Genomic DNA, 17,379 nt, shown 5'->3' with positions numbered 1-17,379 from the left:
TTTGATTTTAATGATAACGTCTCTCGTTGCAACTGAATGTAAAATTAAATAAGTCTACTCTGGATCTCTCTCAGAAATTCATTAAAATTCAATCAGATCTTGTATTAATTCACTGAATACTTTACTGAATGTTTCACGTATACCTTTCTCCTTAAGCGTTTCAAATTTATCGTAATACTTTCGTTTCACGTCGTGTCGCTTCTTGTGCAAATCTCGCGTAAAATATTTTATTCGCAAAAGATTATCGAATACCGTTACGTTTATCTAAATGGGCATCGAGTCATCGGATATATCTGTAACCCATGTCGAAATAGCCCTTCCGCATTACGATATCTCGACACCTTGGGATATCGCGTTCTCGCATTGCTCCCGATCTCACGAGGCGTCGACAAGACCGGCCGCGAGGTATCACTTTGCGAATGACAAGGTCTGCACATTGGCGGGTAATGGCGTCGTCGACGGGAATCACGAATGTATGCGCGTTCATATGTACGATCAATTTGGCGATACATAGTCGCCTGCGCCTCTTTGCACCGTGTTACATACGCAGTGTCTCGACGAGAAGGGTCCTTGATTCTTCGGAAGATGAGGCAGTACCATGACAGTATTGTTGCGCGAGTTCAAAGACTTCTTTCGCGTCAAATATTTCTCCAATGTATCAAATTTTGAATAGAATCGAAGATATAGTAATTTCTCTCTCTCTTTACATCTTTCTCGAAAAATGTATAAAACTATTATGAGTAGTTATGGTAAAAGAAATAAAAAACGCACACGCGCATCTTCTTCTTGAAGATTTACAAAAATTTTTCTAAATATCCCATTTTTTGAACACAATGTGCGATGCACGTTCGTAAAAATCTTTGAACAGATTAGTGATACTATTACCTTGGGAAGGATCGATCTCTCTTTCCGGGACACTGCGTATATACCTTACTGGCTCCTTGCAGCGCGCCGGATGCACCGATCTAGTCTAGTCGGCTTATGCACGTGGATGTGCGGCTTGCCCGTCAGCAGATATCGGTATGCTGTCCCAATTCCAAGTTTCGAGCAATCGACGCATCTCTCTCTCTCTCTCTCTCTCTCTCTCTCTCTCTCTCTCTCTCTCTCTCTCCCTCTCTGTACGCAGACGTATACAGGGATGTTCGACGTCTGTCTATCGATCGTGATCGCGCGAGTGGATTCGGAGGCTAAACGTGAATCCCGGTATGTGGATGTCCGTTTGAAAGCTGCAACTGGGAGATATCGTAACATGCCAAGACGGTGGATTGAAAGCCAATCAAGGCGAGCCCCAAAGGACCTTGATACAAGATGAATTGAGTAGGCCCCTCTTTATTTTGATTACCGATGAATTATGGAACCGCTTACCTAATACATTTTGTTTTTTTTACAATCTTGTCAATTTTCTATTAAAAGTTTATTGATGTCAAACTATAATTTCTTAACAATAATTATCTTTATTACAATCATCTTTTGTAAAACTACTAGAGAGATAGTATCTGTGTAATCTCGTTACGTATCTTGAATAAATACGTGCGGTTTATCTTTTTGTTTCATCGTATCTGCGAGCTGTTTCGTTACAGAGGAATCATTGAATGTTTAATCAATGACTATTATTTTAATTAACTCCACTACTCTGTACGGAAGGTACACGCGTGTTTGAGTAGAGAGAAAACGCGTGACAATGCTAATGAAACGAGAGTACGCAAAATTCATTAGCGAATGTGTTTAACTAGTTTCTCGCACTGCAGTATTATTGTTGTACGCAATGAAAGTAATATATATTATATATTCAAGACATATTTTATACAGAAACAAAGAAATTATACTTTGAAACTAAATACTGACACTCGGAAATATACGAGAAGTAATAAAGTAACGGGATGAAAGATAAGAGGAATAATTCTTACTTTTGGCGCTTTTCGCGAAAGTCGCTAAATTAAAATTATCCAAAGACTAATTTCAATCTTATGAATCAGTTATCTAGCGTTCAGGGAATTAAGTCGACATTTGGCCGACCGAAATTAAATCCATACAAACTTTCGACACGGCAGACCGAGAGTCCAGACGAGTACAATTCCCGCCAATGACGTCTCTCGGAGTCCTTGTTCGTACTTTCGAGAGATTTTGCGAGAATTAGCACCAGCGATTCAGTTCCGCCGAAATTAATCGTTTTACATTTCCCGCGTGATCTTCGGTTAGCCCGGAAAGCGCACGTATCTATTGTATGTGTGTGTCGGGTTTAAAGCTGACCTACGCCAACAACGAGAACGCCGTCGAGCGTAATATTTCAGTTTAAATAAGTAATCGCCCGTTTAACATTGACTAATACCTCGCATGCGGGTACTTAATTGTTATCGGAAATTAATTAATTGCGTCCGATCTGATGCGACAGATGTGTTACGTATAAACTGACTTGATCGCTCGGAACGTTGATCCGGAGGATTATCTACTCAGGATATATATAAATCAGATAATCTTTAATTAGCGGATCATACTAATCTTCATGAAACGAGAGAAAGATATTTTACTGAACGTGAACGTTATATAATATAAAATATACCAATGGAAAACAAAATTAATTTATGGAATATTCTGCGTCTTTATATGTCAGCCTTTTTATCTCTCTATCTTTTCTTATATTCTCTTCGAAGAATTTTTTATAATATTTCTTAATACTTCCCAAAGTAATATTTCCGAGCGAAATGCATCCGAGCCGTAAAATGCACACTTTTCCAGCCGAAGGAGTAAATCCTCTTTAAAAATTCGTTCACGGTACGACAACGTGGTCTCCGATGACATCGCCGCGATTTTACGTAATATCCACGCGGACGCATAATTTCCGTTATGAATTGATCGGAAATTGATCTTTAGAGGAGCGTCGAGTCAATCGATGCGGTCTTCGCGGTGAATCCGGAGTGTCATTTTGCGTCTAGATCGATCGGCAATCTCGGCCAGCATAGAATGCTAATATCACACGAAATCGCCACTCTCCGCTGTCATTATCGTTCTAACGACAGGTATTTCAGTGCGCAAATGCTCGAATCATCCGATGGTTATCATATGGCACACCGTCACGCAATCAACATATTACCGTTTTTTTCTTATTTTTTTATCATTTCGCCAAATGTTCCGAATTAATCGCAGGTTATTACAAACGAAACATTAACTTTTTTTTTTTTTCCAAAAATATGAAGAATAATCGTTCTCACGTTTTTCATTTTTTTGTATTATTATTTAGTTTAATCTCTTTTCTCTTAACTTTTTTATCTCACTTTCGAAAGTAAAATTTATACGAGCAAATACAATAATATATTTTATTTTCCAACTATAACTGCCTTGCACTGAATTAATATATATATATATATATATCGTAAAACATTGTTCTCAGCGCTGTTATAAAATTATTAGAACGACCCATATTTCTACAACTTTTGCAACAAATTATGCGGTACGATAACATGACAACTATGACAGGTTAAAATTAGATCAACGTTCCTGCGGCTTACAGTGTTTCCTGTCATTAATTACCTGCCCGGCGTTTCATACCGAAGTTGTTTATCGCGAAGGAAAAATCGCGTCGGCGGTTATAACGGACGACGGATACGTCCCGCAGAATTTATGGACGTTTTACGCTATCGTAAAACTGAGGGGATGAAATTGTAAATTGGAAAAAAGGTACGTTATACGGTGGCTGGCACGCCCCGGCGAGCAACAATACCTACCCTACGTCCGATTCCCAGGCGCGAGAATCATTTTTTTTGCGAAATGTGTGCGGAGACTCCGCGCGAGTAACTCGTAAAAATTTCACGGGAAAAAAATTCTTTCCGAGCTGAAAAAGATCCATTATACATATCGGTCCAATCTCATTTCTGCTAGAGTTCGATTAGAAAGAACGGAGCTCTTTTATAACTGACCAGCAGTATAAAAAAACAATAGCCGTATTTCCGTATTAATCATAATCACGTTACTTTACATCCACTATTTTCGTGTATCGAATGATTTTTTTTTTTTTTTTTTTTTTTTTTAATACTAATAAGACAAAACATTTTTTTTCCCTTTTAATCGAAATGTAATACAAAACTCTTTGTGCATATAGATGCAAATGCTATTCCAGCAACTTTTTGCGCGTGTGTACTTCTTTTTTGATGGATATTAAATTTTTAATTATACGTATACATTGATAGTATACGGAAAAGCAAGCAAAAAACAATTTCCTATTAGGCGGAAAAGTGCCAATACGGATTGCTTTCATAATTTTTTTTCAAAGTGTAGTTAGTTAATATGCTTGTTGCGTTCTTAATAATTTTCAGCTACCAATAATTTAAATTCCTAATTGTGCATTCCTAATGAATTAGAATTTTATGAATTTTCACACTCAATGAGTAATTTAATTATAATGTGTTATTGTCTCTTACGCAACTGATCAATTAACACATTTTTCAATTTGACGTAAGTCGCATAACACTGTAACTAATATTAATTAGTAATATTTAGGAGCTTTATTCAAAGCTAACTCTCTTATAACGTTGAGTCTATTTTCGAAAAGATTTTCTATTTTCCAGTAATTATCTACTTTTTAGTTTGAAAAGTCTGCCATTATATCGCACGCTGAAGAAAATGAAGAAATGAAAATGTTTGAAATATAATCAGCAAATGTATATGTCTTTGTATTTACATAATTATATAATTTTGAACTTTTTACATAATTATATAATTTTTAACATTTTAATTTTTGCAACATATTTTAACATTTCTATTTTTGAATAATATAGATTCGATTTTGCGCAGATTAAAGGATAAAGAACTTCTTAAAAAGATGCTCTATAAAGCTTATCGTTAATCCGGCACTTTTCTGTCGCGCATCAATAAAGTGCATCGTCTTTCGTTCAGGAATCCTCTATTCGCTTCCGCTGGAAACGCCGTCGTGGAAATTCTTGGTTCGTGAATTTCGAATAGAGTCGATGCGATGTGCCCTTTACGGCGACGCAGCTATTACTTCCGACAATCCCGCCGTTCGATTAATTCAATTTCGATCTGGAATTAAAGGAACTCGCGCGACGTCGGGCGGAAGGGGTTAAAAATAACTCTTGTGCCGAGTGGGAAATCACAGGAAAATCTTCTCAACCTATGCAAACTCACTTAAGAGATAAGTTCAATCCCAATCCGATAGTAAAAGATGCCCAAATAGCAAAGGGAAAAAATAAAAAGCTTTTTACATTTTTATATTTTCATATATGAATAAAACGCGCCGACCGCATAAATATTACGCAATTTTTTGCAGAAGCATTAATCAACACGAACCAATATTTATAACAATCATTTGTTTTTTTTTATCGCATTATTTACGTTGAAAATTATTCTATATTTCTTTACCAAATATAGTATTATATTTTAAGCGATACAAGAATACGCGATTGAAAGGAAAAAGACAGTAAGTTTCTTACAAATAATTTACATGATAATTATTTAATAACTTATATAGACATACGATAAACTATATTTATAGATCGCTATGAACGATGAGATGCTTTATTAGCTGCATCACAACAGATGGTGAAGAAGGCGTGCTTGTAAATCCATCACCAATTCATTATTCTTGCAGTGAATCCACATCGCGTCTATTCGAAAACGAGGTCGAGAGACATGTTTCTCTTCCTCAATCAAACTCCAAGTCGTCGAGGAGAAATATTACGTAAGCGAGACGCGCGTCGAAATGTCCTTCTCACCATCAACCCTCCTTTACTCATTTTATTCGTCCCTCGAGTGCACTTAATCTTTGCATTTCCCTCGTCGCATTTCTCTACGACCATCGCTTTTGCCCAACCCTTTCCTTGTATATCGAGAACACTGCACGACTCGCGCGTGACTCTACGCGCGAGCATACGAGATTCGTCTCGAAGTTTATCCCGACTATATGGATAGGATGGTAAAAAAATGTTTGCAAACTTGTACACACACACACGCGCGCGCGCGCGCGTCGCGATTATGCGTAAATTGCAAGATCGACAGTTATGGTTAAACGAAGAAAAATTTTTGTGCCTCATTTCTGTTTTCGCAGCAAAAAAATATTCCGCGAAGTTTGTACATGTCGCAATTTTACAGTAAATTCGTATACATATATCTCTCTCTACCGAGTACTAGAAAAGTATTTTTTGTAAAAGAGTTCATTAAGTCTAGCAATATTTTGTTTTAGAATGTTTATTACGTCAGTATTCATCGCCGTGTCGTTTATATTTGACACGTTCCCAATGTGCAAGATAAAGACAGAAATATAACTCTAATTTTCTTTAAAATATACGTTTTTTCGTTTATGTTAATTAACTTTTGCCTTTTACCGAGCGTCAAAAGTATAAGTAACGTAAAATTTACTTTGCGCATTAAACAGAAGAAACAAAGGGCACAATGGCAACACAGAATTTTAAGTTTGAGCATGCGATGAATTCCAGAGAGTATAGTTCCAGTGAAAGTGAGCCATGCTGTAAGCACAACATTTTTATAGAATCATTTGATTTTTTATGAATTCTGCATCCATTGAATAGTCAATCTGTATATTGCCATAAAAGCTGCTACCAATACATGATACGGTCGCCGCTATCGCGATCATCGAATATGAAACGTATGTCGATCACTTGACGATTCTCTCCTATCTATTGATAAATTACATTGTTATCGGTCCACGCGTGAACACGCGAGAAATAACGCGTCACGTTCGCTTGGCGTAAAAATCAATTTCCATTCGAACGCATCGCTTCCTGCCCGTAATCTGTGACGTTCAAATTTATCGCTTAACGATTCCTTCAATGTGCATACGTTTAATCGAAAACGTTTGAGATATCAATCTAGTAGCTAAAAAAATATCAGTTTCAGGACATCAGGCAATTTCGAGTTGCTTGTTTGTTTTATTCTCGAAATATTTATTTATTGCAGTTTTTTTCTGAGAAAATAAAATCAAGATCTTTGGAATAACTTTTTATTCGAATAAAGACTTGATCATTTGTGAAACATATAATTTTCATGCTTGTTGATATTTTCATTAATTGATCGTCTTTTAGCACGTTATTAGTACGTAAAGATTATTTTATATTTTTTTATCTATTCTTTCTATATTTTTATTTGAATAATTTTGAATAATTTTATTTGAAAAATTATATATATATATATATATATATATATATATATATATATATATATTGTTGAGATACACTTTATTTGTATGTACGAAGTATCGTTGCCTGCAGCAAGGTTCGTACCCTATTTAAATTCAGTGTGTGTGCTCCTCAACGACGGAAGCATGATTCTATCAGGATTCCGATGATAAGCGAACGGTCGATAGAGAAGAGGAACCTTCTCGCAGCTAAAAAAAAAATCAATATGTTTTGGCAACCGTGGCTGATCTCATTTCCGATTTTCTCGGCCTCATAAATACACTTATCCCTCCATAGCGCGCCAGGTTAAGGAGCGCGATGCAAAAGTGCATCCCGTAAGAAAGAAACTGCTAAGAGTAACGGCCCGACAGTAAATTTACATTAGAGAGGACTGCCGAGGACACGGAAAAGCTCTTTTGGTTTTGAGCTTCTCGCGCCTTTCGGTCTGGTATCGACTGTGTAGTTTCTTGTTATAAGTCGACAATGCGTATTTCATATTTTCTTCACGCAATAACGTTTCTTTTTGCATTCGCACGCAATTTATACGAAAATGATTCCCATGATTACAATGCCTTTAAAATTATGCCAAAAGACGGACTTTATGAAAATCAGAAGGAAATATTCTTACTACATATTTAATCAAATAAGCCCTTTTTTATTTGAAACTAAGGTACATTACTGCCTAATTGTAAACTTTATGTATGGATAAGGCGAGAGACGCGTTGATGTAAACGCAGAGCGAGCGTCATGATTTGTGATAAGTGCGCGATAAGAACGTTGTCCCGAAATTAATGAGAGCTAACGTAATTTACCGTAAGATATAAGATCGCAGATGTACAAGGTGGACCGAAACGTTCCGACTTTGAAATTTTATAGGAAATTTAATTCCGAACAAAAAGTTTTCTATAAACATGGGTCGAAAAATGCTTCCTTAAAAAGTTAGCGCCCGAAAATCTCTGAGAAATCACTCTTATTATTTACATTTTTACAAATATCAGGAAAAGTATGCGTTTTTTAAGAAAAATTACCCAAACAGAATTTGTAGAGAATTAAATTATCTTTCAAATGAGATCAAAATGATTGTAGCTCGCTCCATAGGTTTAGAAATAAACCAGTCAATAACCAATTTCAAATATACCGAAAAGTGTTTTTTCGGCTATTGACGGTTACTCCAAAATCTATGGAAGGAACTATATGAACTTTGATCTCATTTGAAAGATAATTTAATTCTCTACAAGTTTTGTTTCGGTACTTTCTGTTAAAAGACGCGCGTACTTTTCGTAATATTTGTAAAAATGTAAAAAATAACAGTGATTTCAGAGGTTTTCGGGCGCTAACGTTTCAAGAAAGCTTTTTTTTTTTTATTAGAAGAAAACTTTTTGTTTAGAATTAAATTTCCTATAAAATCTCATAGTCTGGCCCACCCTGTATTTACGGTCAATGCGTCGAGAATTCGATGGACAATGAGACAGCCAGCACCGCGAAATGTTTCTCGAGCGCAAAACTGCATGGTAACGGAGATAAATGAAACTTTGCTGGAGATAAAGATGAAGAATCCGAGGTTAACGGCAGCGCGGTTTCAAACGCGGGGCTGGGCACGTGTGGTTCGTACGACGTGACATTAATGTCTCCTATATCAGCTTGATGCATGCGGTTCTGCAGACGTGAGGCTTAGCATACAGGTCACGCTAAACACAACTGCAACCACGTGGATTACACGAGTGGCACACTTTACCCGTATAAGCTGACACATCTGGTATTAAAGATAAAACCTATAGTGCACACGCGGATTTTGCGGAATTTCAGCTTTATATGTAATCAATAAAAAATTTAAAACAGTTAATCACAAGAGTCGGGAAGTTTCTTGTATTCACTTAATGAATCATGTTTATTATGGAGTAATTTGCGCTAATATAGATTAATTATTTTACTCATTAATTACTCTGAAACTTTTTGAAAATGTAGAGAACTTTAATCAGATAGTAACTTTAAAGCAGGCGTTTATATCTAAAAATATAAGAAAAAGAACAGATACAATCTTTTGATTCATTGCATCACGGGAATACTTCGGCAATTTTGATATTTCATCTTTAAAGTGAACTAACTCGAAACATCCAAAGCTATAAAAAAGCGTTAATTAAATGCCCAACTTTATTAAATTGCAACGTGGCAGTTGGGATTCGAGCCTCCCGTCTTTCGCCATCCTCCATGGAGAAAGTTCATTTTACGCTGCCGCGGCGCGGGTGAAAAAAAAAATGGTCAAACTTTCTGAGTTATCTCTCGCTGACCTGGTTCTGTGCGAAAAAAAAAGAGCAACACTGTTTGTCAAGCGCGCGAGTTAGCATACGTGATTCCGCGAGATATCGTTACGTGCGGTATGGAAAGAAGGCGCAAGTGGAAGGAGAAAGAGAGAAAAATTGAAAAGAAATCGAAAAAGAGGAGAACAACGAGGCGAATCATATTATCTGACGCATTGTTCTCGCGGTGCAGTCATCCAAACGAGCAGAAAGATCGATAAGAAACGTCATTTCGTTAAGTGTCGAGAGGTCGCTTCAGCCTTTTAGCTGCGACTGTTTGAGCTTTGACTGGGGCGGGGGAGCGATGGAAGAGAAACAGCGAGGGAGATAGAAACGACAGTCATCCTTGGGTTCTTACCATTGTTCCCGTATCTATTGGGATCTGGTTTGCTCAACCCTTTCGCCGATATCGAGTCGGTATCGGGGACACACTAATGCGCGCGGTACTTGCATTGGATTCTTCGTCTTTGTCTTGCGTACAATAGGTTTTGTTTCGAGAGGATTTTCGTCGGGGCACCGTAATTGATTCGCTTTACACACCACGGTTGTCGATAATAGTGCAACCCTCTCCCTCTCAATTTTTCAGGCAGAAAAATGAAAGATGAAAATAATTTTGTAAATAATTATTACATATATCGTCACACGTTGATTTTTATGAAATTTCCCGTGTAATAAAATTACAAATTAGAATTAATCAATGCGATATATAAAAATCTTTTTTATAAAAAAATTCATAAAAATAACAGCGTTATATCTCATTATATAATCGACAGTTTTTTCGTGCAATATCGTGCACGAAAGTAATGATTCGTAGGATTTCTTTTATTTTGTATAATACAGGAGATAAGAATCTCCCGCGCGAACAAATAGTCCTTTATACATCGAATTTGATCGTCCTGTGGGATGTCGGTCCTATTTCTGTAGAGAGGATCGACGAAGCAGCTGCTATTGTTGTCGGTTAATTAAGGAAATTGATGAAAGATTAAGCAGTTTCTCTCGTCTTGCTCTAGAGCTCCTCGCGTCTTCGTTATCCCATTTTCGGGCCCCGCCATCTCTTCATTCGTCTTGTAGCCGGGCACGATCGAGATATTGTGCTCCAGAATTGAGACACTCTAGACTCGCGCATCTCTCCGAAATGGAAAGAACTCGTACGATTAGATTCCGCGCTGGAGAAATTTAATATTTTATTGTATTTTTTTTTCGTACTAATATTGATAATTTCGATATTACTTTTCGCACACATAAAGAATATTATAAGGGAACATATACGTATAATTCGATTCATAATGATAGAGTATGTAAGCGATTATATAAATTTTATTAAATACACGATAACATAAATTTTTTCCTTCCAATAGGCGATCAAATTCTGCTAATTATTTGACGGATATATCTAGATATTTTTTTTTACAACTTCACATATTATTAATTTTCTTCAACGAGAAATAAATGTTAATAATATATGCGTAAACACTCTCGAATTTTGAATTTTAATGAAGAATTTGAATACAAAGTGTACAACGTTTAGTTGGATGTATCGAAAATAAACGAGCGTAGTTAGTAACCATAAATAAATTTCTGCTATGTGCACACACACATACACACAATATATCAAGCAACTTTAAAATTAACGTAGGATTATGTTACATATATTGAATGGACGATCTCTGTGGTTTAAACGCGCTCTAATTTCCACGTAATATAATATCTATAATTTCAACGATGTTATTGAAATCTGCATACATTCTTCCCACGTGTTTACGCTATAGCGATCAGCCATCGATAGAACATTAATATGATTTACGAATATGCAGCCGTTGTAATTTTCATAGTTGCAATTTTCACAGATTAAATATAAATGATTGTGGTATTGAGGATTATGTTAATCAAAACAAGGTTTATGTGTACAGCAAAATTTAGTTATATGAGATATAGTTAGAACTTATCAATTTTTTTACAATAATCTTGGCATCATATGATTAAGTGAAATAAATAATATATATACACTCAAGATAAGAAAAGAGAACGGAAAGAAAGTATCTGCAGAAAATATAAAGTCAAAAAGGAAATGCATATTTGATGTCTATCTGCTGTCTCTTTATAACGCTTCTAATTTTTCTCGCGGCGAAATAGAGATAAAACGGACGAGAGCAAAATATACATATGTATCTTAGATTCAGTTAAGTCAGGGACCTATGTTACGATGTTAAGTGGATTGCCGCGGAAACATTAAATTAGCCACAAGTTCGCGGTCCGGTCTGCAATTGTCCGAAACCGCCCTGGGGTGACGTGGGACGAGAGCCGACCATTAACAAGAGTTCCACAATATACATATACGACGGTCGTTTCATGAAAGATTGAAGCGAGCCATCGGCTAATTAGATTTGCCAAACTCAAATTTGCTGCGAAATTAACCTCTTGTAATCGTAACGCGTGTTAGTGCACTCTATTTAATTGCACGACGCGAGTCTCGTTGAAAACCGAACGCGATTTTTATATGCGCGAAAAAATTGCGTATCGTTATCCTGATTTCGCCTTCTAAATTTCTCATTTCAACGTTATCGCAGTAAGAACTGATTGAAAAGATACTTGTACTCGACAAGTATCTATCGCCAAGTTTCCGTTCATCTTAGAATACTCCCGCTGGTATTGAAACTTTAGCTTTTTTAGTCTTTGGTCTTTCAGTTTTTATCCAGCTGCGACGTATTTCAATTAAAAGACGTTCAAAAGACGTTGAAGAGAATAAATTGTATCGTCCTGTGTACAATTTTCTATATATTTCTTTTCTTCGATTTCTTCGTTCACTTCGAAAACTTGGCGAACTATCGTCGCTCGTGCAGAAATTGTATCTCCTTCTTCTTGTCCTAACAATATTTAATCCCGAGATCGGATCGGTCGGCACCGCAAATTTAATACCGACGTCATGTCCAAGTGTCGTCCCTCCCACTTTGTCTGCTTTCGGGCAAAGCCGTTTCCGCAGCTCCATACAGACAGTTTCTATATGCAAATCTACTCATAACTCAGCGAAAACATATCGGACAGGTCCGGTGTTCCCGGCCGCGTGTATTCTCGTTTCATCTGTCGTTTCCCTCCCGCCCTTCCTGTCCTTCTCTTCGCACTCCGTCGACCCGAAATTCCTGCCGAAGCTTCGCTGGAGATGGAAATCGTAGAAAATTCCACGCCCCTTATATGATTACGACAGGATGTATGCCGGGTATAAGAAAGATGAAACAGTCGCCGTGTGTGGTACTTCTATGCAGTTGATATTTTTACTTAGATGACAAGTAGACAGATTTGTTATTTCTTCTTTGAATTTTTATTTGTTATCAATCTTATTTTTTTTCGCGCAAAAAATAGGCAAAACTGTTCGACCCGTTAAATGAACGGTTTAAAAAATATTTTCCCTATCTTAAAAAAGAAAAATAATTTTTAATCAATAATTCACAAAAATTGAGATATTTTATATATACGTATATATATATATATAATTCTTTTATATTTAATAACATGGTTGGTTGCGTTATTTATAATTCTAGAAAACGTCCTATCTCCTACATATTAATAGTCGTGCTCGTAAGGACTTACACAAAAGAGGCGGCATTTAAGATATTTTCTGAAAGTAAAATGTGTGTCGGATAACCGAATCTGACAAGCTGTCTTGTGAATAATAGACTCGTTCCTTGCAAATGTAAAATGATCGCAGAGATGCATTACGGAATATCTTCTTTTGCTTGATCTTCGATAGGCTATAAAGACCGTCTTGAGGCACTTTGGCTTTTCGATATGAATAGATGGTAAGAAGTGAAGACTTAATATATTATATATGTAGTGGAAATGTAATGCGCGACCGACAGATATGAAAAAATGATACGTTGCAATTAGAAATGCAATTGGATATCATCTAATCTGACACATTATGACACCGACTCGGCCCCTACGTTTGTTACAACTGCACTTTCTTCGCCATTTATATTTTTGTTACTATCTGAGAAGCCTCTTGTACAAGTTGAAATAATTTCGAGATGTAACTAATTTTTATATGTGTATAATATATATACAATATATATGTGTGTGTGTGTGTGTGTGTGTGTGTGTGTGTGTAATGGGATATTACACACATCTTGCAATTAATTAATCATAAACTATATCTTTGTGTTTACGCAACGCTCATCATTCGTGACGTAACGAGGTTTTCATCAATTTATATATTCATATCAGAACATCATAATATTAATATATACGTCAAAGACTAACTCGTTTACATTTCGGCGTGCATAAGCTCGCGGCAATAACCGCATTAATAATGCGATTTTCGTTGATAATAATCGAGATCACAGAGGAATGACAGTGAACAATAACAAGATAGGGAGAGGGAAGGTAGATTTTTCAATGATCATCTATCTTTATCATTCTTCATTCATCATAAAATCACAGCAGAAATAATTCTTTAACATTTTCCAAACTTAAACTCAAGCGATCGATAATCATTAACTGATAGAAACGCGCGAACGTGTCGTTTCATGATGAATCGATGTTAATCACTAACTCGGAAATAATATAACTTCGGCGAGCTACGTCCAAGCGCATCGCGATCAAGTCGGGAAAGTGCCTTGACAATGACAAATTAATGCGAAGCAAGATACTCTCCGGCAAATGCATACTTAATCTCGTACGAAAAGTTAAACACGCGTTCACAAATAGATGTGCAAGTCGATCAACAATTCCGGAGTCCACGAGATTTGGCGATTACGCGCGCAAATAGCATTATTGGATGCTAACAGACTAAGTTTTAACTTGACTTTTTTAACACGGGCGAAGAGGGGGGCAAGTGTCTTTCCGTTGCTCCTCGAGAGCTTTTAAATTCTTCTTAATCTCTCCGGAGAGAGTTTTTTTTTTTTTTTTTTCACCGAATAAAATGAAAATGTTAAGTGTACAGCGCGCGCCCAGCCTGCTTCAAGGAAAGAAAATATACGGAGGAAAGCAAGAAATCGTTAAATTATATGTAATTCTGACGATGGATACTACAATTACGTGATGCTGTTAAACGGCATAAATCAAGTCTAATCATTATTCGAAGCTACATCATGTCCGCCGCGCATCAGCGACCCGCGAATCCTGTCGATCCGACATGCTCTGTTTCTCTTTCTCTTTCTTTCTTTTTTTATCTTTTTTATTATTCATTTCAATGTCTCTTTCCATACTTCCGCCGCGAGTTCGTTGCAAACAAACGTGTAATCTCTGCGCGCGACCATTGTCCGAGCACGCTATGCATTCGTCAGAAGGCACTTCTGGCTTTGCGTATCATTCCATCGGCGCATATGCAATGAATTTTATGGGAATCACGTGTCTCGCTTTCGTCGCGCAAAAAGAAATAATGATATTTCCGCGATGCGCATGGCGGTTATGCTCGTTAATCCAACGGAAGAAAAATTTGTCCCGGGAATATATTGTACACAATAAAACAATCTCGATGAAAGAGAAGGGTATATTCTTTCTCAATTTGCGGTCGATTTAGTTCACGATTGATATAATAGATATGTGTTCCCGTTATATCCGTGTGATATAAACACAGTATAAGGCCCTGCGCACAATAGAGAAAATATTAGGAATAGGAATAAAATATTAAATATCAGGAGGAGCAATTTGGAATTATTTTAACTTCAAACAAGGGAACGGAATGGAATTAACGCATAATGAAATAAAAAAATTAAAATTAAAATAATTAATCCATTCCGTTTCCTTATTTGAAGTAAAATAATTTCAAATTGCTCCTATTGATATTTAATATTTTATTTTCCTAATATTTTCTCTATTATGCGCAGAATCTAAGAAATATCGCTAGAATAATCGTCGCATGTCTTCTTCTTTTTACTTGGATAAAGAGAAGCTTTGGGGATATCGTTACCCTTTTATGATCTTGTTTTCATAATTATTTAAATAAATTATGAATATTAATTAATGAATTTAATGAATTTAATTTTATATCATATACTAAAATATGTAATTACACACACAGATTATAGAATTACAGTTAGGTGTATGTGTTGCTCATTTACAGAAGTTGTGTGTACGTGTGAAAAGGAATACATTGCGCATTGCGGCTTCTCTGATTGCCGGATAAGAGCTTTCGAACCGAAGACATTAAATTTTGGATCATTCTTCTATGCGACGTCTTGCATTCAACAGTAACGCAGTTACACGCACAGTTAAACCTGTAACACGACATTATTAGATAGCCTTTACCGGAATCCGATACGAGAAACCGGAAACCGATGTTACCGGTAGCGCGCTAATATTGCCAATATATCACGGGCGTGAAATTGTCAATTCCGATCTGAGATACGATATAATTTCGTAATTACATGCTATCGATATAAAATGAAATTACATGTTGATAATCTGTATTTGACACGATTACGATGTTATGAAGTTCTTTGTTACAAAGTTGTTTTTATAAATTTCGAAACACGTGTGATTGACGATATATAGATTATACATGACAAAAGGATGGGGGAAGAGAGAGAAATGCAATGATTAAAATAATAAAATTGTTGATTCACGTCACGCACTTTTGCTTTCAACGCCCCCTCGATCGCTGTGATCGTATCGAGGGCACTTTGTCGAATTTTATGCAGTAACGCGGACGTTAGCGGCATCACGTGACGACATCGCCGCCGGCGAAACCGGATGCAACAGCTTGCCGCGGGCTGGCCATCCGAGCTGCGTTTCCGGTTTAGTTTGGTCTGTAACCCGTGAATTAATATTTCATCAACGATTGCGCACGCTTCCTGCGTGCCCTCGTCGCCCTTTTTGAACGGCGCATTTCCTTCATCGCGCCTCCCCCTGCTCCCACGCGCTCTATTTTATACTGCTCCGTTCAATTCGCGTTCTTTTATCGCACGTTTTCGCGCGTGAGATCGACGCTATAAGGTTAACGATCCGTGTTTTCCGCATGGAAAATACTGCCATTCGGATCGTAGTCGGAAGGGGTGGGAGGAGGGAGATTGTGATTCGGGACGGAGAAGAATTTGCGGTGAAACTAACGATCGCTTGCCCGCTTCGACGTGCAATGCGACGCATTAATGGCTCTGTTGGAGATGCACTTATCGCCATTTACTCTTTGCGTAGGTTTTAGAGCGCTTACTACCGTTTTTCCCATCGATAATCAATTGCTGTGTCTCTTCCGCTGTTTGATACTCCAGAAGCAGAATAATCCCTTGGTTAAATTCTACATTGTTAATCTCGCGATTCTATTTTTACAATATTGCATATAATTGCACAGGTCGTTATCAATATTTAAATCACTGACTCGTTTAAAGCCATATTCTGCGCCTAGATTCAGAGAAAAAAAAAGGATATTATATTAATATCTTTTTTTTTTAATTTCCGTGTACTATTATTAATAAAGAATAAAAGGATTTTTGGTCAGCGAAAATAACGGATATCAGTGTAATATTTAATTCCAAATTAAAAACAAAAATAATTTTACTAAATTAAAGATCACAAAAATAATACATTTTAAAATAGATTTTTGATGTTATCGAATCACTCCAAAAGTACATCAGCAAAAATCAGAATTTATTGTTTATATTAAAAGTTATTTTTTTTTTTAACTTTGAGTTAAAATATTATATTGTCAATATTATATTAACATCCATTATTTTTATTCCTCGAGCCCTCCTCTTTATTCTTTTTTTTTTAATCTTTTCATTATTTTAAATTAATTATAACTGTCCTAAAATTAACAATATTGATAAAAATAAAATTAATGAACTTGAAATATTCCATAGACATCTTTCGATTCATTGTTAAGTCATACATATCCGACGAAAGTAATCCGACCGATTGTTCTTATGCGTTGCTGATCGCTACATTGATATTTTTCTCTCGCGCAAATAAGGACGATTTTAAATTCAACCAGGTAAATCGGCGAATCA

At 36.4% G+C, this 17,379-nt stretch overlaps 1 protein-coding gene across 5 annotated transcripts in view; it reads left to right on the top strand.

Annotated features, from left to right (window-relative positions):
- Nucleotides 1-17,379, top strand: part of Pgant2 (polypeptide N-acetylgalactosaminyltransferase 2) — a 185,143-nt gene that overhangs the window by 124,260 nt on the left and 43,504 nt on the right. The window lies entirely within an intron of this gene.

Source organism: Polyergus mexicanus, unplaced genomic scaffold (genome assembly GCF_030449975.1).
Source record: "Polyergus mexicanus isolate NDT 795.1 unplaced genomic scaffold, iyPolMexi1.0 SCAF_11, whole genome shotgun sequence".
In the NCBI taxonomy this organism is placed as follows: domain Eukaryota; kingdom Metazoa; phylum Arthropoda; class Insecta; order Hymenoptera; family Formicidae; genus Polyergus; species Polyergus mexicanus.
The sequence above is the reverse complement of the archived record's forward strand: the minus strand, read 5'-3'. Positions and strand labels throughout refer to the sequence as shown.